General features: G+C 40.6%; 1 protein-coding gene across 11 annotated transcripts in view; it reads right to left on the bottom strand.

The window, feature by feature from the left end:
• MARCHF1 (membrane associated ring-CH-type finger 1) overlaps positions 1-21,781 on the bottom strand; it is a 230,722-nt gene extending 208,941 nt beyond the window's left edge. For 3 of the 11 annotated variants that reach the window (XM_064710723.1, XM_064710720.1, XM_064710735.1), the window contains exon 1: positions 21,691-21,781. The gene's annotated coding sequence lies outside the window, so the exon portion shown is untranslated. Of the gene's footprint in view, positions 1-14,679; positions 15,551-15,570; positions 15,594-21,291; positions 21,580-21,690 lie in introns of those variants that run through there. The other 8 variants (XM_064710719.1, XM_064710718.1, XM_064710721.1 and 5 more) reach the window with 7 other exon arrangements.
• Positions 21,782-22,096: the final 315 nt, after the last annotated feature.

Below are 22,096 nucleotides of genomic sequence, written 5' to 3'. Positions count from 1 at the left end.
GGAGACTCCCCACAGCCATCAATCATTTTTCAAAACACACCTCTTTCTTCTCTGGACTGAGCATGTGCCCTCCAGATGTATGACTTAGAACAGACTCACTACTGGGAAGGATTCACTGGGATGCACAAAACATTCCTAAGCAAAGAGTTTTGATGTTTTTAGAGAGCAAGCCTGTTTTAGTCCTCAAATTAGTTTTTATGTCAAATCTGGGAGTAAGGGAGTGGATGGCGGGGTCAATGTGTCAAAACATAAACCCCCAGATTTCAGCCCAACCAATTTAAAATACCAGTAAAAGAGGCACAACAAAATGGAAGAGCTACTCTCTGAAGGTGAAAAAGAGGCAGTTAAGTTCCACACTTCAGTTTCATTTCTAAATACTTCATGTGAAAATGTGAGCAGACAGAAAAACTTTACTTAAGTGGAACTAAACAAAGATGACATCACTTTCTCTTGCAATAAGGAAAAGGTGCAAGCAGAAGTATCTCTAGGCTAACTCTTAAAATAAGGAAGCACACCAGGGTCCTAGTGGCAGCCCAAATCAGTGGGAGGGGGCATGGCCAAGACACTGTGCCGTTCAATGCCATCTTATGTTATGGCGAGGGGAGAGGGAAAGGGAAGAAAAGTTTCCAGCTGGGAGCAAGCACAGTGTGTGGTGCCACTGGCTGTGGATAGAGCACATCCTGTCAGGCTTTGGTGAGCATTTCTGTATATAAATCTCCCTCTCTTTGTACATTTTTGCTAATTGTATTGTTGCTGCTGCTTTTTATTTTCCTATCTTGTTATTTTCAGTAAATTGTTCGTATTTCAACCCATAATCTTTACCTTTTTGTGTCTTCAATTCTCAACTCCAACTCTAGAGCTGCGAGATGGCCCAAAAGATTTTAGCTGCCAGTCAGGTGAGCCTCTGGTCACATGCAAACATGTCACCAAAACCTGACCTGACATGGCAGAACCCCACCTCAACCACTGACCCACCACACTTGCTCCCAACCACAATCCATGCCGTTCCTTCCCTTTCCCCACCCCTCACCACAATGTAGGATGGTATCAAATAACACAGTGTCTTGGCCATGCCCCTTCCCAGTGATCTGGATGACAACTATGACAAAAACACAAATATCACAACAGGGGCAAAAGATGGCAAGGGTTTTCATGATGGGAGAACCTCATATGCCACTTTGAAGCTAAAAGCTCTCTCCCTTCTAACTGGAATTTGCATGTCAAAAATGTCTCAATGAGAACCAAAATCACAGAAAATCAGACACCTTCATTGTCAGGTATTTATGAGCATCATTACAGGATGATTTTTAAGACAGCAACTAAGCAATGTAGGAAAGGCACTTTTATTTGCATGAGATCTTCTAGAACAAGGAAGGAAAAGAACTACACAGCACTTTGGGAAAGAATTAGAAGAGGAAAGGTCTTGTTACCGATCCTTTACAGGTGGCTGTAATAAAGGCTTCATAATCAAGGTTCTATACTAATTCCAAATTAATGTAGAAAATATTTAGATTGTCCAATCTCCTACAAGCATTCAACCTGCTTCTTTGGAAGTAAGAAATTTGACACCATAGAAAAACCAACCAGATTATTTCTTCATCAGGCCCTTAATAGCCCCAACAGAGTGCTTGAAAGCTACAGATTCATTATATTTATGTGAACACTAAGTCATATAGAAGTAACCTTTTAAAAAAGACTCTTTACACAGAAGTATAAAGAACCTTTGGAGTCTATCAAAAAGGAGAAAGGAAGCCAATTCACATGATAGATTTTAAGAGTGGGAGAGTAGGCAAGTGCCAGTGAACAAAATCTCATTGTAGATAGTGCTTTCTTCATTCATTCAAGTACAATTCAACACTTACAGGAACACAATTATAGGAATTTTCTCACTTTGTATTAGAAACGTACAGATGTAAGAGCAAACATTTTTATGCATGATGCTTTCCTGCATCATGCATCAAAAAAAAAGAGAAACCTGTAGGATCTGAAGACTCCTTTATTCTTTGATCCTAAAAGAAGGTTTTTTGAAACCAACAAAGAAATACTATATAATTATAAGTGCAGGACAATAAAATGAGAAAAAAAAACCCCATAGATATTCCCTATCTTGATTGCAACAAATAACATTTCCTTAGACCATCTGTTCCTCTTTAGGTATAAAAGCTTCTAAAACAGATTAGGATATTAAACAACCATCCTGCAGAAAAGTTTCCTGTTGCTAAGAAACAGGAAGTAAAATCATACAGCCAAGGTCAACTATTACTCAATTGATTCAGGCTGATAACATTTTTGACCCAAACTGACATATTTCCTAAGGAATCAAATATACTATTTGTTTAGGCTGGACTGTTTCCATATTCTGCTTAGATTTTTAAATTTGCATGGAGATGAGTAAAAGTATAATGGTGTTCAGTGAACAGTGACAGTAATGCTGCTTTGGCTAGGCAAATCAGTAGGGAATTGGAGTACATGTTCTTGAGGAGTTAAAAAATTCATCACATTTTGTATAACCTTTCATTTCTGACAGCTTTGTCATTACACAGACTTTAGTTCTAGGTTCAAGTCAAAGGTCAAGGCTTCTAACACACCACTTCTTTCAACAGGCAAATTAAAGACAAGAGTTTCCCTTCTGCCAGCATGAAATAAGGCATTATTCTCTTGCTACTCCCAGCTCATTGATTCAGTTGCACTCCCCCTTAGAAATTAAGAAATCCAAACCATCTCTATGCCAATTAAATCCAAAAATGTATTATTATAGTGAAATTACTGCATGGACTCTAGTTGTGCAACTTCAAAACAGGCAGACAGAGCAAGCCACAGGTTTGCTACATCAACATGTAGGAAAAGACATCTTTAAAAAACACTGAGAAACCCAGTACCATTATCCATGAAGTTTAATTAATGATGATTTTTTTTTCCAAAAAAACAAAATGCCATCATTACTTTAAAGACTTCCAAGAGAACAAGATAAGGGAAGTTTGGAGGTTTGTTTTAATAGTATTGTTCTTCCCTAGCAAAACAGTAGGGACACATGGAAGCAATCAGGTACTTTGCTGTTTCTCCTTCTGCTCTCCCTACAAGTGTGCATAGCTCTTACCAAGTAGCACATCCAAGAATTTCCCTCCCCACCTTCACTCTCAAGAGTTAATTACACTACAGACAAGGCCCTGGAAAGCAACATGGTTCCAGGCAGAAAAAGTACCATATTACAGTCTACTGAACATTAAAAAAGATCCAAACAGAACATGTAAACTGCACTACATCCCACAAACAACCCAAACAGAACTGCTAGGAAGTGAAGCTGTCTGTCCCCTGTGCAGTGTTTCCCACTGGTGTGCTGCGCTCACTCCGACACACACCGAATGTAACATGTGCTCAAGCACTGAACTACAAATGTTTATCGTGATGCCTACATTTCTCAGCCTGAAAAGGCAGTTCCCAAAATTACAGCACATACCACATAGATAATCTTCTGGCTCTTGCAAAATACCTCTTGCTTACCAAACTTGTACCTGACATAACTGCCTGAACTCTATAAAAATAGTTTCTTCTTGCTGCCTCCTATTTGTTCTCTGCATTTTCCACTTATTATCTCCCCTGAAGGTAACAGCAGTGATAACACACCTTTTAAGAAAAAAGGGAACCCAACAGTGATAATGCCACACATCAGTGCTGAAATAGCCAAGGATAAAAAAGGTCAAACTGCCTCCTGCACTGCCCAGGTTTCTTAACGACATCAAAAGATGCTGGTACCTTTAAAGATCCTGTACACCCATTCAAAAATGCTTGTATTAAAATTAATTTTTATTAACTTACTATTATTGATAATGTTGAGATATATGTACGTGAAAAAATAAAAATATATGTATTAAAAAGAAGTTGTCTAAGTAATATGTGAATTTCAGTAATAAACACTACCCAGTCTTTTTCCTTCCCCTCTGACCCAATCTTCATTTATGGTTTAAATTTTAGCACTCTGGTGATATGGAAGATTTTTCTAAACTGTAAATTAGTTCAAGATGTTCCTTCCTTTGACACCTTCTAACACTACTAACAGTTCTCACGTTGACAATGAAATTGAAGGCTGATCCAGTCTATATAACTGGACAGTGGTTTCATGTCAGCATGAAACTGGTAATAGGGGAAGTTACTGCAGCAAAAATCAACATCAGATTTTATAAAAGTCTACATCAGATCTCGAAAATATCCCACTCATGCTCATCCTTCCAGAAATTTCATTCATTCCCAATCCCAAACTCACTTACACACAAGTGACACATCTGTCCAAGTGGTCTTGCCAGGATCACCTGCTTGTGACAAAAAGGACAAGAGACACCAACTACCAAGTCCTCACTATTGGAGGACTGCCTTTCTTCTGCTGGAGTTTCTTCTAGGTTCCTTCTCAAATGCAAACAATAAACTACAGACCTACATAGCTTCCAGGAGCCATTGTGGGGTGGTCCTCCACACCAAAGCCTTGCTTATCTCAGTCTCCATAAACCTTAAGCCAGGCTGTTTTCCTTAATTTTTTGGGCAGGCAGGACAAGTATTAGCACACATAATAAGTTTTCACTCTTATCAGCTCTTTCAGACAGCAGGCATCCTGCTCTTGACATAAGCACTTCTCAGTCTTACTCCTGGCAATGGTGTACCCTGAGCTGCATTCTTGAAGAGCTGATCTTCATTATCACAGGCCTTTTTTTTAACCCTTTGCTGTTTCTGGTGGTTAAAAACATGATTTCTACTTCGTTCATACCAATCCTAATATTTCTATTACAGCTCTCCTGAAAAGATTAACAAAGTTAAGCCAAGTCATCACGAACAGACACAATTGTTGTTCCTGGCAATCACAGCAAAGAAGCCAAAAGCTGATGACTATCAAAAGCATCTGGACAACACTCTCAGGTACATGATGTGATTCTTGGAGGTGTCCTGTACAGGTTTGTTTAAATTCTGTTTTTTAAATGTCCATCAGCAAAGACATCCTCATTATCCAGTAAATCATAGGTTTTAGTCTTTCATAATGACAATGTACCATATGGGAAGGTTCCAAAGGACAATTAAATACCAACATACAGAATCTTTATGCATAACAGCTTACATTTTTCTTCATAAAGGAAAATTTTTCTTCATAATACTTTTACTCCTGCCTTTATAGCATTTGTCTCCTCTGTCTTGATTTTAGCTATGGACCAGAGAGCACACCATGTGCTCAGAACTTTCCACAATACCAAGACAGATATGCAGGTACTGAATCCTCTTCAGTAAAGAAAATGGTTTTGGCATCTGTGCAACAACTGTTTATCAACTGCACATACTCCCAACAGCTAAGAGGCTTAATGCTTTCCACTGAGAACTCAAGTTCTCAACAAATACAATTCTCTACTATACAGTACATAACTAACAAAATTGGGAAAGAGGACTTACTATGAAGGAAGATGTTTTCCAAGCCAAAGTAATTGGAGAAATATGAAAGAGAAAATAAAGGCACAAGTAGGTAAGTCTCAATGAATATCAAATTGATTCCAAAAGCCTCTCATAAAAAAATAAATGTTGATGTGCAGAAAGCAGATTAGACCACTTCTAATTAGGCCTTTCAAAAAAGTTTTAACTTAACCATTTACTTCCTTTACAAGGTATGGTGTCAATCAAAAAATTTCCAACCTAAACATAAAACTATTCAAGGCATTCCTTTTGTTATAGAACATTTCCTAATGGGAATCACGCAATATTTCCAGGCAGAGATGCTCACAATTGTCATGTTTTGCACCCTGAAATGGCCTCTGTCAGTTTCAAGTATTTGCAGCACCTGGCAGTTCTGCAACCCTTATAACATTTGTCACAGGACAAAACACAAAGCTTCAGCTTAAAACGTAGACTGAAAGCCAGAGAAAATGGCTTCATTTCTAACAGTCTGAAAATTATGCCAAAAATAATCAGTCACTTGAGCTCTACTTTAACACTGTCAAAACCAAATCCTGCTTAACATTGTAATAATGGGAGCTGTGGCGGAATATTCACTTTCTAGCATTGCAAAGTTCAAGACAGGAAACATTCAAATCATGTCCTGAGGTGCTTGTGCCTGTTTATTCCAGACTCAAAGCCGAGGCAGGTGTTAGTCTGGTGAGGATGCTACATTTCCCTACCAAGAGAAAGTACAACCAGTTATAGCACTGACTGAGACTTGTAAGCTCCTGTGGAGTATGACACCTTTGCCCCATTTGTTACCTACCATCCTATAATTTCTGTTATATGTGGTACTTTACAAGGAGCTGTATGACAGAAGGCATAACTGTCACCTAACTGAAAAAAATTGAAAACATGTTCTTTGCTGATTCAGCATTAAAAAAATATTATCTACCATGAAGTTATTTTACGTTTCCTGCCTATGAGAAAGACCAACCCTCCCAGGTCTAGTTGAGAACAACTACTTTCATTTTGCCAGGGGAAAAAAAAAATGTTCATTTCACAACCAAAACGGGTAGTACAAGTAAAGATAATTTGTAGGTTTGTTTGTAATCCCACACCTACTGCTTAACTGTAGATTTGTCAAGGGTGTATATCTGCATATTTAATTCTTTGGATTCATTCAACTCATATGACTATTCAGATTTTGAGGCTCCTCTGAAGTCTTCTCACTGGCTGTCTGTCTGAGCAGGTGAACTTACAAAGGAATAGGTATGTGTTGTGGGAAGGCTGTGGAGACAGCATTGACTTCTAACTCCATGTATCTCATCTCATTCTAGACAGAAGCACAGAGGATAGGCTATGCCCCTGTCACAGACTGAACAAACTTGATAACCATTTAAAATGCAAAAATGGAAGTGTAGCAACTGTGTTTGACAAGGAACCCTCACCCCTGCAAGGCAAAATGTTGCATTTAATTGCTATCTGATTTTATACTTGAAAGATGCATATTTTTCAGTCAGATAAAGTCCTTGCTGGAATAGATATAGTCACAAATATTTTGATATGCCTGTCTACTCCTAGATTTCTACAGCTGGGAGAAAAAATTCCAGCAGTTAAACCAGTGATATTTCTGATCACAGCAATGGCTGAGGTTTACTTCAGTTTAGCACATGCCTCTCCATTACACAAAAGACATCTGCACAGACAAGTACACCCAAACTGCTCCAGAACTAGCACTAGCTGTGCTTCCTCTAATCAGGCTTGTGAAAATGAACCAACAATTAAGTCATGCTTACAGCAACAGAGCATTCTGGACTTAAGGCTGAGTACAGACAGCTCTGAACACAGGGAGGAGGGCAATGTGTTAAACTAGCGAGGCATTACAACAAGGCAGAGATCTGAAACATTGACCTTGTTAAGAGAATGCATTCTTGGATGTTAAAACTCTAAACTGTGTTTCTTCACCAGTTTCTCTTCCACTTTCTTCTCCTCCCTATCTGCATTCTTTTTTTTTCTCTGCAAGCCTTATGATTCATCAAGATTTTCTGAGGATTGTTTGTTGTTTGGTTGAGGGTTTTTAAGTCTTAGAAGAATTAATGGGATGAGAAAACAGCTTTCTGGGAGCTCTACCCAGGATGCTTCCTTGGCCATGAATAACTAACTGGTTTTGAAAACAGCACTGCTCTATTTCAGTTGCTGAGCAGGTGGTCCCTTAAATCTTAAAAGTTATGTCTGTTAGTTAAGTGTTCATGTAAATATTTCATTAAGCTTCCTGGCTTATAATAAGCATCGCTTAACACTATTTTATGCAACACACACTGCAGAAATCATCCTACCAAGGGGAGAAAAAAGATGCATGAGATGTGAATAATTGCAGTTGGGATGGGGAAGAGGGGTTGGCAATATCAAAGGGAAAAAAAGAACATGAATTCTAAATTAAATGCGTCTGATTAGGGAAGATACATCTTGTTTCATCTCATAGCCTAGGCAAATAAGCTCACATTACCCCTATATTCTCTTTCCTATAATCTTACTCAATTATTTTCAAAAATTTCCCTTAAATTACTTTACAAGTAGCTTAAGAAAGTCCAGGATATGCTTTTCCACAACACCTTACCATAAATTAATTTATTTCTATAACATCCTTTGTCATCACAAAAAATTATTAACCTCTTTGTGTTGCAAAGCAATAAAGATAAAAGGTCTTAACCATGAGCAACTTTTAGCTGTTGAGATGTCAACAGTCACTCCATTTGAATTTCTGTGAAGCTGAGGGATCCTCTCAGGTTCACTGCTGCTCTCCCAGAATACTACCACTTAAACACTACCAGAAGTTGCCTACTCTCTCTGTCAATTTTGCAAGCCATCATCTGTTTTAATTCCTGGCATTCGCCCCTTGGCAAGTGATTTAAATCATCCCAAGATGCAAATAACACACAGGATATTAATTACACTTTGAACAGCATTTCTATTCCCATTTTTATTTTTTTTTAGCATCGAGAAAGGAAACCTTCCCCTCAGAATTTTAATAATAATATTCTCAAATGTCTCTTATTTTATTTGTTCCTTCATGAAACAGAGAAACTATCCTATTATTAGCATAAAAAGCAACACGGCCTGTCACAATTCTTACAAGGTTGTCAGCACAGAAGAGTGGCCTTGCAGTAACAAAGTTTTCTACACTTCAACAGTATTATTGTAGAGATGGTGGGGCAAAAAGCTGTAATTTAGAGTTCCAAAACAGGCTTCAATTCTTATTTAACTAAAGGTGAAATGGAAAAGCAATATCTGGAGAGAAAAAAAAAAAATGTTTTTTGTTTTCCCGTTTCCAGTAAAGCACCTGTGCTCTCTCTGCACATTGGAATCAATGCAGCAAGAATTGCAACGCTTGCACAAGGAACTGCAGCCACTGTAAAGCAGGAAGCACCACGATGGAACTGCACAGCCAACACAGCAGCAAAGCATGGACAAACTTCCAGCTCTGGAATGACTGCTCCAAGGGAATAACAGCAGCACTCATACAGCTGCAGTCCTGCACAGAGCACAACAGAACAGAGTGAAGCAGAAAGGGAGCTGGAGTAAGCTTTGCACTACTCCCCAGCAATATCTAAGTAGGAAGATAGGTCTGGGGCTAAATTATTACAGGTGAGAGCAGAATTCTCTTTTGAACCTGCTAAACCAAAAGGTACTTATTGTAACATAGCATTATTTCCTGAATAATACTGAATGCTACTAAACATAGACAGGACACCTGGCTCAGAAATATCTCCAGACACCAGCAGGTAAAGCTGGTACAGTCTCCACAGCAAGCAAGCACTAAAAGGCCTATGGCTTCAGAAGCAATCATCCAATTCTTCTACAGATTAGCTCCTGATTTCCAGATTGGGCAGAAAAGGAGAGAATGACAGCACAAAAATATACATATTCAAATAAATAAATAAAATCTAGAAAAAAGAAAATATTAATAAAAAGAAATAAAATCTTATAAAAAACTAGCTCCAGCTTCAAACAGGTGTGGGTAAAGACGCCATTAGCCATGTAAGCCATATCTCCAGGGTAACATTTAGATGCCTAACTACAAAAAACACTTTCCCCCGTTGTGCATTCAGCATGCAGGTTAGAGCTCTACAGATAAAAATGTCATACATCCCTGATTTATCCCCAGCACATCAGAATTCTGAGCAATGGTTCTACGAAAAGAGGACAGAAAAGTATGGAAAAACGTGTTATATGCAGCTGTAATACATACATACACCAAAGAAACTGCAGAGTAAATGGGGTCTGCTGTAATAGCCAAAGTAGGGAACAGTGCCAAGGTGTTACTACCCCTGAAGAAGAACTGATCAAATGTGATCAAGAACTCAAATCAAATGGACATTTTGTCTACACTGCTGTCACACTAGCACCTCAGCCTGGCTTCAGCTGGGCACACCTGCCTGTCTGCCTTCACATCTCAAATCACAGAGGAAGTGGTGTTCTTCTGAACTAGCTCCTTGTCATCCTCTCTTATTAGTATCATCTGACTCACATTCTACCAGATCATTTCTTATTTTATTTCTTAGCACATCACTTTTCTAGCCTAGACTCTGAATATCACCTCCTCATTGTACAACCTGACTTCTCAGGCTTCAAGCATTCATCTCTTTGGGTTTGTTCCCTTCCATATCATTTTCTCCTCATTGTTTTGTTTCCTCAGGACTTTTACTTCCAAGCAGCTTTCTCTCCCAGAGCTCCTGGGCAGCAGGCAGTGTCAGTTTGGCTGCTCACACCCTCATCTCCCACAGCCTGAATGACTCACATTTGTGATTTCAGAGTAATCCTCTTTTGGTCCAGCCATTAAATGTTACAGAAGCTTCAGCCAATAATGTCTAAGTCTTCCAAGCACAAGAACAGGTGTTTTTGAGGTCTACTATTTTCCACAAGCAAATAAATCTTCTGAGGAAGGGGAGAAAATCATTCCTTGGACAAGAATCAATCTATTTTATTTCAAGGCCCCTATACCGAAGCATCAGAGTCTGTGAGTTTGCAAAAGCATTTGACAGTTATCTTCTGCCTGCCAGTTCAGCTCTATAACCTTGCTGAAACCTTCAAAAATTTCTACTCCAAAGGCTGGCAGACATCACAGAGGGAGTTTAAAGCCCAGCAAAGGTGTAAGTAACAATGACCAATGTCATATATCAAGAAGAGCTTCTTTAAATAGATTATTAGAGTAAAAGAAGGGTATTCATAATTTATCACACCACACTCTTCAACTATCTTTTCAACTATCTATTTCAGAACTTTTACCCAAGAAAATTCCTTTCTAGCTTTTTTAGCAATTTAAAATTTCTACATGTTGAAATCACCTGCATAGGGAAAATGCCACTACATCCAAATTGTTTTCACTTTGTTGTAACTGGTGTTGAAACTGGTTGCTTCTATTTGAAAAACCTTTCTCCATACCACCATGGAGAGAGACACACACCTGCTGTTAAATATACTTTTATGATATTGGTGCATTCACTTTTTTTGAACATTGTTTTAGGAAAACAACTACAGAAAGTAGCACCCATGCTCCATGAATTTAGTTTCTTGCTCTGACAGGCATCTTATTATCTTTATGGAACCTTCTTCAGAAATCTCCTAGACGTTATTTTAATGCAGTAAGATATGGCTTGATACAAAATTTCTTCAATTGGGAGGTTGTTCTATTGATTAGAAACCCTACTCCAATTTCTAGAATTTATACACATAGTTATTTGCTCTCCTATCAGCATTATTATGCTGATAGGAGAGCAAATTCTAGGTAATACTTTCCTTGTGATTATCCCCACATTTACAGAGCACTTACTCTATAAAATTCAACTTGCCAAAGAAGTCAAGCTTCAAAATAATGACATGATGCAAGTCAAAAAAGCTTGACAGTGTATTTTGTTTCTTAAAAACAAAATTTATCTTATTTAGAGTTTAGTGATGAAAACAGCTATATAAGCACAGCTGAGGCAAAGGGGTCTTTGATCTGTCACATTTCCTTATAGTACCGCTCTCCTTGGTAAACTCCTAATGCCTTTTTCTAATGTTCTTTTACCATTATGCACAGAAATATCCCTTCCTATAAAAGCAGTTTAAGAACTTGATTAACACTGACGTCAAAACCGTAATCCTGCAGTTCCTTGGATTAGTTTTTGCCCCTTTAAAGAAAAAAAAGCACAATTCCCTGTTAATGCCTAATTAGTTAGACACCTCACTTCACAGCCAATCTGCATTCAAGCTCCATGTTAATTTCCATTTCCATGCTTCTATTCCTTTTCCTGTAGGCAACAGGAATCACTTGGTGCAAAACATGACACTCAATTAAGGTTTTAGACAAACCTAGACTTTTACTGTTTCCCATTCCCACTCCTGGAAACACCTCTGATGAACTTCGTGCTCCTGTCCCCAGTATTCTTTGCAGGGTTTAACTCAGCTTGCCAGTTCCTCTGTGCAGAGGCCTGTCTTCAGTCCTAAGGCACTGAAAAATCCTGTTGCAATGAGGAACGCAAGCATTCTTTCATGAACTCAAGTGTATCTTAATGGCAGCTTTTCAGAACACACATATGTTTAATCGTGGTTCAAAAAGAAGTAATTATAGTATAGACTTTAGAAGTCATCTAAGCTCTGAAAGGCATATACAGGAATGCTGGTGGCAATTCTGGGGAAAAAAATTAGTTCTATTCCATTAGGTACAACATCACCACAGGCAATCAAAAGCACTCCCTCAGATTTGTTTTGTAACAATTACCATTACCTGGATTCCTCACAGATGTTTAAGTAGTGTTGTAACCTGTGCTGTAGCTTATTGCTACTGACTAGTTCTTTAGCTGAACAATATACCCTTTCAAGTTTTAAAACAAAAATTTACCTTGACTAGATTTCATAGGTCATACATTATATTTAGCATTCCACAGCATAAAGCCAAACAAGGAGGAAAGAAGCATGTGCTTTGTAACATTACATATTTTTCATTCCTATATGTTATTTAACAAAGAATTTTCATCCCAATTTTACTCTTTAAAATTTGCATAGCAAATGAAGATGGTTTTATATGGTTAAGACTACATGATAAAAGCTCATTTGCGCCCGACAACAGAGCACAGAGAGACGGTGTCAAGTGGGGAAGCACAAATTATATTTTGCCCATCTTCTTCCAGGCCCACCACAAGAGCAATCAGCCCATTAAGGGGCTCTTTCAACGAGAGAGGACCACAGGGCTGCAGAATGGCACAAATTAGGGGACAGAAAAGGATGGAAAAAGGCAGGGACACAAATTAAGGGACTTGCAGGAAGAGGGGGAGGCCCCATCCAGACTCTTCTCAGGGCAGTCCCAAGAAGGACCTCAGTCACACTGTTCAGTTTTGAAACCCATCACGAGCGCTCACAGATGTGGGACACACTATAGGATGTAAGGGAGGGGCATTTGGAAATAGCGCAGGACTTGCTATGAGATGTTTACAGGGGAAACCAAAGGCAGGAATGGATTTAAAGGATTTGGGAAAGAGCAAGCATGAGGTAATTGAGGAGTAAGTAGATAAAAAGGGCCAGTTGCATGCAAATATTCTGGTCGTTGGTTCAACTGCCTGGTTGTGTGCTGTCCTGACCAGCTCATTACAGTCTGTCCTGTATGCTTATTATACCCTTTCCAGCTCTTTTCTGGGTGAGTGGCTCTGCTCCTTCTGCATATGTGCACAGGGGTGTGAGTGCAGCAACTCCTGCCTGCCAACCAGCAGAGAGGCTGGGGCGAGTGGCTGAAGGTGCCAGGCTGAGCTGGGCCATGGGAACAGCTGTGTGCAGGGCAGCACGTGGAGCAGGCGTGGGAGCACATCCCCTGTGTCTGTGCACTGGCAGGGTGTGCTCTGCCGGGCCGCTGGATGGAACTGGGGCATGAACCTGTGGCAGCCTCACCTCTCTCAGCCTGCAGAACCAGCCTGGCATTTTCCCTTAGCTAAAGGGGAAAAGAAGAGGTTTGAAAATTTCAACACAACATGCTTAAAACAAAATTTCCTGTTCCACACACAGTGATCATCATCCTTCATTCCATATCTTGATTCTACTTCTTTTTCCACTCTGGTCATTTCACCTACTTATATCAATCTGCTCTTATCTAAAATATTTTCTCTCCTCCTTTTCACTTCTACCCCATACCATCACAGATTTTAGCAGTTGGTTTTCCTTTAGCTTGCTTATATCCTTCTCCATTTCCAAAACCCTTACCTCTGTCTTCCCCTCCACATTTTTTTTTTACTCTTCCTCTTTAAATTCCTCAACCACCCTTTCAGTAGGGATAAAATCTGCCCCTTTCACATTCTGTCACTTCTCTTCAGCATTCTTTCTGCTTGCCAAAACTCCTTCTGTGTAACACTGCCTTCCACTCTCTTTCAAAGCAAAACACATGCATTTGAAGTCCTCTTGTTCATAGTTAAATAAAACACAGCTATTTTCAAACACTTACAGACTGAACAGGGTTTGCATTAGGACTTCTTCACAGGAGGACAGAATAGAATCAGCAGACTATTACTACGAATGCTGCTCAAAAGGCACAAAAAAAAAGGAAAAAAGTTACTCACAAAGTGCTGTTCATGTAACAAACTTACCAAGAAAACACTCAAACTCACCAAGAAAACTTATCTACAACCTGTTTCCTCCTCCCCTCTGTGAGGTTCCAGAAGGACAGAAAATGACAGAACTTAATTTCTCAGGCTTTGCTCTTCCTTAAGTTGTCCACCTTACCAACTTCAGCATATCCTTTAAAATTGCAGAGTTGAATTCAGTTCTTCACTCTAGCAGGACTTTATCAAAGAGCTTTTATCTTTTTGATGCATTTTGCCTCCAGTGGACAGTCAGTCCCTTCCTCCCAGCTCCACAGAATACTGCATCCCACCAGCTGTGGAGACCAGCATTTGAGAAGCTTTGGGAGGTGGCATTAATTTCGCCTTTTTGCAGGTATGTCACCTTCCAGCCAACACCTCATATCATCTTTTAGGACTTCCACTAACCTAAGGCACTGATGTTACTGTTTGATTTTTAAGGAGGCATTACACAAATGAGGAAATTTCACAGTAAACATTTTCAATCCCCTACAGTTATGTTTATCAGCTTTATGGAAAAGCATCTGTCTCCACAAAAACCCATACCCATCAGCTGGCTCTTTAATGGCCATCTACCCACACAGAGAACCATCACAGACAAGGACAATTTTATACTCTCATTGCATTAATACATTTTCTACAAGATATTGAAATTATTAGTACTCACCAGAGAAACAACTCGGTAGCATCAGCTGACCTGTGCTTGGCAGACAGACCTCAAATAGGTCACACCACTGTGAGGAGATAGTGGACACCTTTTGAAGTCAGCACTCAGAAGCTGTGCTTTAGGTTTCTCTCCAAAGAAGCAGCACAGACCCTCTGAGCCTAAAGCAGCAATGAGGCAAAGTAGCACATTTGTCACCAGAAGCCAGGAGAGCAATGTGCCTGCATTCATAGATTACATGGCAAGGACTGATGCCAGTTTCACGTACTAGAAATGCTGAAGTACAAGGTCTTCCCTTGGGAAGCAAATCATCCCTTTCTGATGATGACCCAAGACCAGGGAAGCATGATTAGATTTCATCCTGTTACACACTGCTTTGTGTTAGCATGCAGAACTTCCACTCTTCAGCCTGCCTCTGAGCAAGGGTTTTTCCTCCTTTACTCCAGTCAATGGCTGCCTCTGTACTCAGCCAACCCCAAAAACCAGAGATCTGGAGCTCAGCTCATGTCCTCTTGTTACAGAAAAAAGGTACCAACTCACAGTTTCCAGCAATACACCAGGATTAAAACTGCTTTCCATGTTATTCTTCCAGTCTCCTTCCATCACACTTATTAAGTCCTACAGTGTCTTACACCAAACTTCGACCACATAGAATATCCTCAGTTGGAAGGGACCCATTAGGATGATCAAGTCCAACTTCTGTCTCTGCAGAGGACACCCCAAGAGTCACACCGTGTGCCTAAGAGCCCTGGCAGGCTTGGGGCTGTGACTGCTTTCATGGGAAGCCTACTCCAGTGTCCAACCATCATCTGGGTGAAAACATCTTCTCCTAATACACTGTCATCTTATTGCAGGGGTTCCAAACTGTTGTCTCCTATTGCAAAAGTTTCATACCTTCTTGATGTTTCCTCGTGGGCATCTCCTCCAAGCACTGACTCTTTCCTCTTCACAAAGCAGCCAACTGACTCCAATTCCCATCTCAACCAGCCACCCCACTCTTTTATAGCACTCTTCTTCTCATTGGTTACAGCTGTGGCCTGTTAAAGTCAGGCCTGTTCCTGATCTTTGATAATTGGCCCAGCTGCAGCTCCTCAGGGGCAAGATTACTTTCCACACTATCTTTTTAAATTCTATCCCCCTACACTAATATACAACCTAAACCTCCTCTGACATAGCTGTAAGCCATTCATCCAGGTCTCTGTCACCAAAGAGAAGTGATCAATGCCTGACCCTCACTCTGCTTCCTATAATGAGGAAGTTTTAGAAAGCATGTAACACATGCACACCCTGTCCTGGCAGAAGATAGCTCCAAAAGTTCACTTCCACACTGGCAAGAAACCTTATGACAGTCCCTATTTTATTACTACCTTATCTCAGGCCAAAATTTTGTCCCTTAGGTTAGGTATGTGTTTAACTTGGTTCATGTTAGATCAGTTTAACTTCTGAAGCAAGTTATTAGTAATTGGCTTCCACTTTGAACTTTTCCTCCATGCTAAACAAGTCCCTTGGTTCCTTAACATCACTGGTACTTTTTTTTTTTCCATCTGGAAAAGACTTCAGAGAAGACAACCTTGGGGAAGGGAGAGAGAAACCTATCTTCTGTGAGAAGTCATCAAGCCATCACAGCATCAACTCCACTCCATGGAGGCCAAGGAAGCTGCTCCCACGACAGCAAAGATGGCCTCGCCTTCCCTCATTGTGCTTTTGCTTGCAATGTCTTCTATGCTTTAGAGAGCCAACAGGCAGAATCTGGAAAATTGGGATTAGTGAGCTACTGACGTCAAAAACGTTTGCACTCAATGACCCAGAACAACCAAAAGAACTCTGACCGGCACAGAAGTTGCCTCCTGCATTTCCTCAGTGGCAGACCTAACCATAGAATGCCACAAGGATTACATTTCTACAAGTTCCTACAGAACTTGGTGCCATTTCCCTTCTGCAGTGCATCCCCCCAAGAGCTGTGTAACACAGCGTGAAGTAAAAAACAAAATAGTGTAATACAAGGGAGTAGTTAATTGTAATACTTCTAAAAATGTGGAAAAAAAAAAAAAAGAGAAACTGTTCCTATAAGAAAAACAGAAAGCATTAGAGGAAATCAGCCAGTGACCACTACCTTGTTTAAAGAACTTCATTTAGCAATGAAGTCAAACAGGCAAGGACAAATGTTGTTCCAAATCACAAATGAAACAAGGCTCTGGTTTTCAGAGTGGGAAACTCCTCCTGCTGAATAGCTTAGAAGTAATTAAACTTCTCACTGTTCTAAAGTAGTTTTTGAAGTACACTTCCCACTATTTTGATACAATCAAATTGAATGTAACATTTTTGCAGAAACCACATTTGACATTTAATTTTGTCTACTTGAAAGTCAACTTGGAGGTACAAATGGACCAAACTTGGATTTCAGTTGTTGGTGGGCAACTGGAGAAACATTCCCAGCACATCAAACCCTTCCTGACCTTTCCAGACTTATGTATTTTATTCTACTGAAATCTGAGGGTTTGGACTACCATTCTTCTTCAACAAATCACAACCATGCTGCTACCAATGAAACAAAGTCAACTTGATATCATGCAGTTTGCCTTTGCAAAAATGCACTCAGTTGTGACTAAGATGAAGTTCTACCTCATCCCAAAGCATAAAGGGTTCAGCCAAGCCAGTACAGGGCAGCAGCTACCAAACTGAGGTGTGCTGTACCTCCTACCACTGCCCCAAAGCAGGCAGGCTCACATGCCAGAGACACAGGTATAGATGGGTCAGTTCTGGAAGTCATTCTTGTGAAGAAATTTGGCAATGGACAAGCAAACTTAACAGGACAAAATCCAGGCAGGAACATTAGAATTCTTCCTAAAAATGAGGCCATGAGGTACTAGAAAGCTTTCAATGCCTAGAAAACCACACTCCCCATGAAAAAACATTCATTTTATAAGATTATAAAACAGACATAAATATATTATCTTCACTGCAAAATTAGAAACTTTGTTTTTCAATAGTCACCCGCTCGGAAATTAACTTTACAGCCATCCACAGCTCAGCACTATGAAAGTCTCTCACAGTACAGAACAAGACTTATCTTGTACACCAGTTCTAAAACCAACAGGACAGCACTGTGGCAGTACAATTACCAAAAGCACCTTTAGTGCCTCTGCATCCGAAAAATCATTCCATAGAACAAAAGTTATAAGCTGTATGGAAATACCCAAAGGAGCAGTGAAATTACACTGAATAATGCAATATTATCAAACTCCACACTATTTCTAAATTATGAAACTCTAATCTAACCAATGAGATTTAAGTTTCAGTGTATGTCTGGTTGCCAACAAATTTGGGGGGGGTGGGGGGTGGGAAAGGCATTGAACCATCGAAATGGCACAGAAAATAACCTAAAGTTGGCTTACTACTCATTATTGCTTTAACTGTATCATTAAGTCTACTTTTTAAATAGGTGTTTATCCCTCTTTCCTGAAGAATCTGATATAAATTGCTGTAATATCACACACTTGCCTGGAACAAAATCTCCTTTTCAATTACCAATAAATTGGAAAAATACTACCCAGCAGAAGAGAGATCCTTTTTTCTGGCCTGTGATCACTCTGTTCACTTCAAAGAAATGCACCTCATTAACCCTGATAATTAACAAGGTTATTCTCATCACATTAAAGGTTTAAGTTCCTCTATTAAGTCATTATTTGCACTGCTATTAAGATGATGAGACTGTTCTGGATTTAATTTCATATAACAAGATGTTTCTCTTTACAGATCCTAACTTTTTTTTCAAGTCAAAGCATATAATTTCATTGTCTTGTATGCTACACTGAATCACAGAATGAGTTAGGTTGGAAGGAACACGGATCCTCTAGTTCCAACCCCATGCCACAGGCAGGGACACAACCAGCACATCTACTGGACTAAGACATGTATTACATACATACAAAAAACCTCCAAACAAAATCAAAACTGAAAAACTAGAAGGGGAAAGGCAGCAATGCAAACAAGCAGCAAAAACAGCAAACAGGCATCTGGCAGCAGCACGGCTGTGGCAGCAGAAACCAGAGAGAACTGAAAAGGGAGAAGAGGACCAAAATTACAAGGAGATCCATATGGCCTGGGAAAAGACTACCAGCAGATTAATCTACTCCTAGCTGGACCATTCCAGTAGAAACTCTTTAGTCCACAGACTAAAGAGACACTTCCAATTCCCATGATGTCCCTCACCATGGCAGAGGGTTTTAAACTAGATGATCCATAAGATCCCTTCCAACCCAAATCCCTCCATGATTCCATACTTCCATGTAACAACACATGTTTGGGGCATTTTGCTCTTAGGTTGTATGGACAACAGTCTAACCAGTAAAGTCTTCTAAATACCTATTAAATGTTTTAATTTTTGCACATAGGTATTCCTAGTATGGAAACTTGCCTGACGCACAAGAGAAAAGCCAATTGTCTAAGTCAGACAGTTATTCTAAGAATATTAAAAATTGCAGCAGCCACTATCAACATCCCACATCAAATATAAAAACACAGATGATTGTTCACCTCATTATCCATGCTGGCATCATATTAGTTCATGTGCTCTGTCGTTAACAAACATATGGAAAATCATAATATGGAAAATTTGATTACAATTATTTAGAGATTTGACTACACGGGTTCCAATGGCAGCATACCTGACACCAGGGCACTCAAGCACCTTGAATGCAAATATCTAGTGGTGGCCAATTAACATCAAAGATTTTGCAAACAAGTTTTTTTTGCACAGAATTCAGTCCCTATGGAATAATAACAACAGCAATATCCTTTAAATGTCAGAAGAGACAAGAAAACTTTCTGCCATAACATGACTATTATCACAGTGCCGACTCAGCCAAATACTGAAAGCAAACAAGTTCATAGAGTCAAGGTCAGCTGTGAGTCTACAGGAGAGTTCTGAGCACGGCAAGTTTGCCCATCCATGCATCCTAAAAGGGTGCCATTCATTTAGCTTTGCATTTTCCAGAACTTCATTTTTTGTACTTTAAATCACCCATTACTAAATCTTGTCACAAGTGCTTAGCAGAGTACGACAAACATTAAACTTTTCCCTTAAAGAGTGTCAAGAGTGCTGTGAAATATTCAGAATAAAGACACTGTAAGTCTTATCAGTATAACAACTCCCTCAGGAATTACTAATTTGCAAATTTCTCAAAACCCTAACAGGGTTTTAAAATGTTGTCTAAAATACAGCAGGATACCCATGTATGAGCCATAGATTGATCCTTTTTTTTTTTTTTTAAGTCAAAGGCCAGTAACTGTTCTTCAGCTGAATGAAGTCTGAAGTATACACATGAGATTAATAGAGGACATAATGGAGGATGATATTTAACCACCATGACAGCTTTATGTAAGTTTGGATGAGACTTTTGGTCAATAATATTCGACAGCAGCAGAGCTGTCACCATCACAGGAATCACCAAACAGAGCCCTGTACATGGTCGGAGCACTGAGAAATCCACCTGAGTGCTCACAGGTTATCCACATCTTTGTTAGTCAACACTTCGAGTTTTCCTTCTCAAATTGTGATTTTCCCATTGAAATCAATGACCCTTGAATAACAAACATGTGAGTTTCATTGCCATTAGTTAGTTTATTTCCTCACTCTAATACAAGATAAACATAATCATCTCATCCCCCCACACCCTTCAGAATCAGGAACAGAACCCCAAACAGAAGTGTTTGTTTTTCAACATGAATTACAAAGAGCTTAAAATTACTCATTTTCCCCCTTTTTTTAAACAAACACTGAAAATAACCAGAATGGCTTTGGCATTGCTTTAATCACTTTAAACTTAAAGACAGGAACTCTAATTAAAATCGGGAACTCTAGCTGTAAGAAACAGCTAATTAGCTCCCAACTTTTTAATGAAGTGCTGTGGCAGAGTCTATATTAGCTGATCAGTATTAACAAGGAAATGCTTTGCAAGATAAGCTCATTCTCTCAGGTAGTACATCACTTTGTCTACTTGCTTCAGTCCATGCACAGTCAGACGGATTTAAGAAAACACACAACAATAACTATCAGATTTACACATCTCCATATACTCTCGATAAATAAACTTTGCAGGATTTAGAACTGAGAAAGAGAAACACGAGGCAGTCCACTACCGTTCTGCTAGGCAATGAAGACAATTTAAATTGCATTAAAGCTTAAGATTGTGTTTCCTTCTTCTTAATTGCTCCTGGCCACAAGTTGCAAATACAAGAAAGAATAAGACAGGGAAGAAGTGAGAGAAGGCATTTGACGCTTGTGCGCTCAAGAAGTCTGGACAAAATGCATGGGGGAGAGGAAAAGTGAGAACTGCCAGATGAGGAGGAACCTTGTCCAGACAGTCTCAGCAAGAGATGCCGACAGCGGTGGGAACCTGAACAACTCCGTACACATTCTCCGTACACATTTCCACAGCTTTTACTGTCTCGCTTTGCAAGGACTGGTACTTTATCCACCTTCCCACACACAGAGCATCACCTAAACAAGAAATTACTTAAAATATGATTACAAACAAAGACCAAGTTCGCCTGCGCTCCCACGCCAGGGTTTTCTAACCTGGCTTCCCTCTTGTCGCGACATGCCACACTTACTCGGAAATCCCTGATCGTTAGAGCGGCATTTAGGGTGGTGCCAAGTGAAGGAGAGTGTGAAATCGCCCCCGAGAGCCCGGGCTAGCCGGGGCCGCCGCTGTCCAAGCGCCAGCCCCCCGGAGCTGCCGGGAACCTTCCCCCGGCGCCCGCAGCCGGCACCGGCCGAGCGGACGGCGGCAGCAGCGCCGTCTCCCGCGATGCGCTTCTCCCGCGAAAAGCCCCGATACAACAAGAACAACACAAAAAAAAAATCAACCAACTAACCAACCAACCAAACGAACAACCAAACGAAATCCACCAAAAAAAAAAGAAATTATTTTTTAAAAATAAAATTTAAAAAAAAGGGCAGCGCCCGTCCCCGCCGGGACCCCGCAGGTGCGGAGCCGCCCCCGCTCTCACCGGTGCCAGAGCGAGCCCGGGTGCCGCAGGGAGCCCGCCCAGCCGGCTGCCGGCCCGCCGGGTCCGGCCGCGCCCCCCGCCCCATCCCGCGCCCGCCCGGCGCGGCACCGCCGCCGCGACACGCCCCCGGCACGCCCCATGACGTCACCTCGAGGCCACGCCCCCCGTGCGGACAGCGGCGATGCCGCACCCCCAGTACCGCTCCGGACCCGGACCCGGTCCCGCCCCGGCGGAACCGCAGGGAAGCCGCAGCGTGCGGGGCAGCCGCGCCGTCAGAGCGTGCCATGCCGGAGCATCCGCCCCCTCCCCTCCGCTCCTCTCCCCCGCTTTCTGCTTTTCCTTAAAAATCAGTTTGCTGCGAGTACAGAAACGCTGCTTCCCCTCGCCCGATGGAATCCCCGGGGGA

Source organism: Zonotrichia leucophrys, chromosome 4 (genome assembly GCF_028769735.1).
Source record: "Zonotrichia leucophrys gambelii isolate GWCS_2022_RI chromosome 4, RI_Zleu_2.0, whole genome shotgun sequence".
NCBI classification, from domain to species: Eukaryota; Metazoa; Chordata; class Aves; order Passeriformes; family Passerellidae; genus Zonotrichia; species Zonotrichia leucophrys.
Note: the sequence above shows the minus strand (reverse complement) of the source record. Positions and strands in the feature narration are given on the sequence as shown.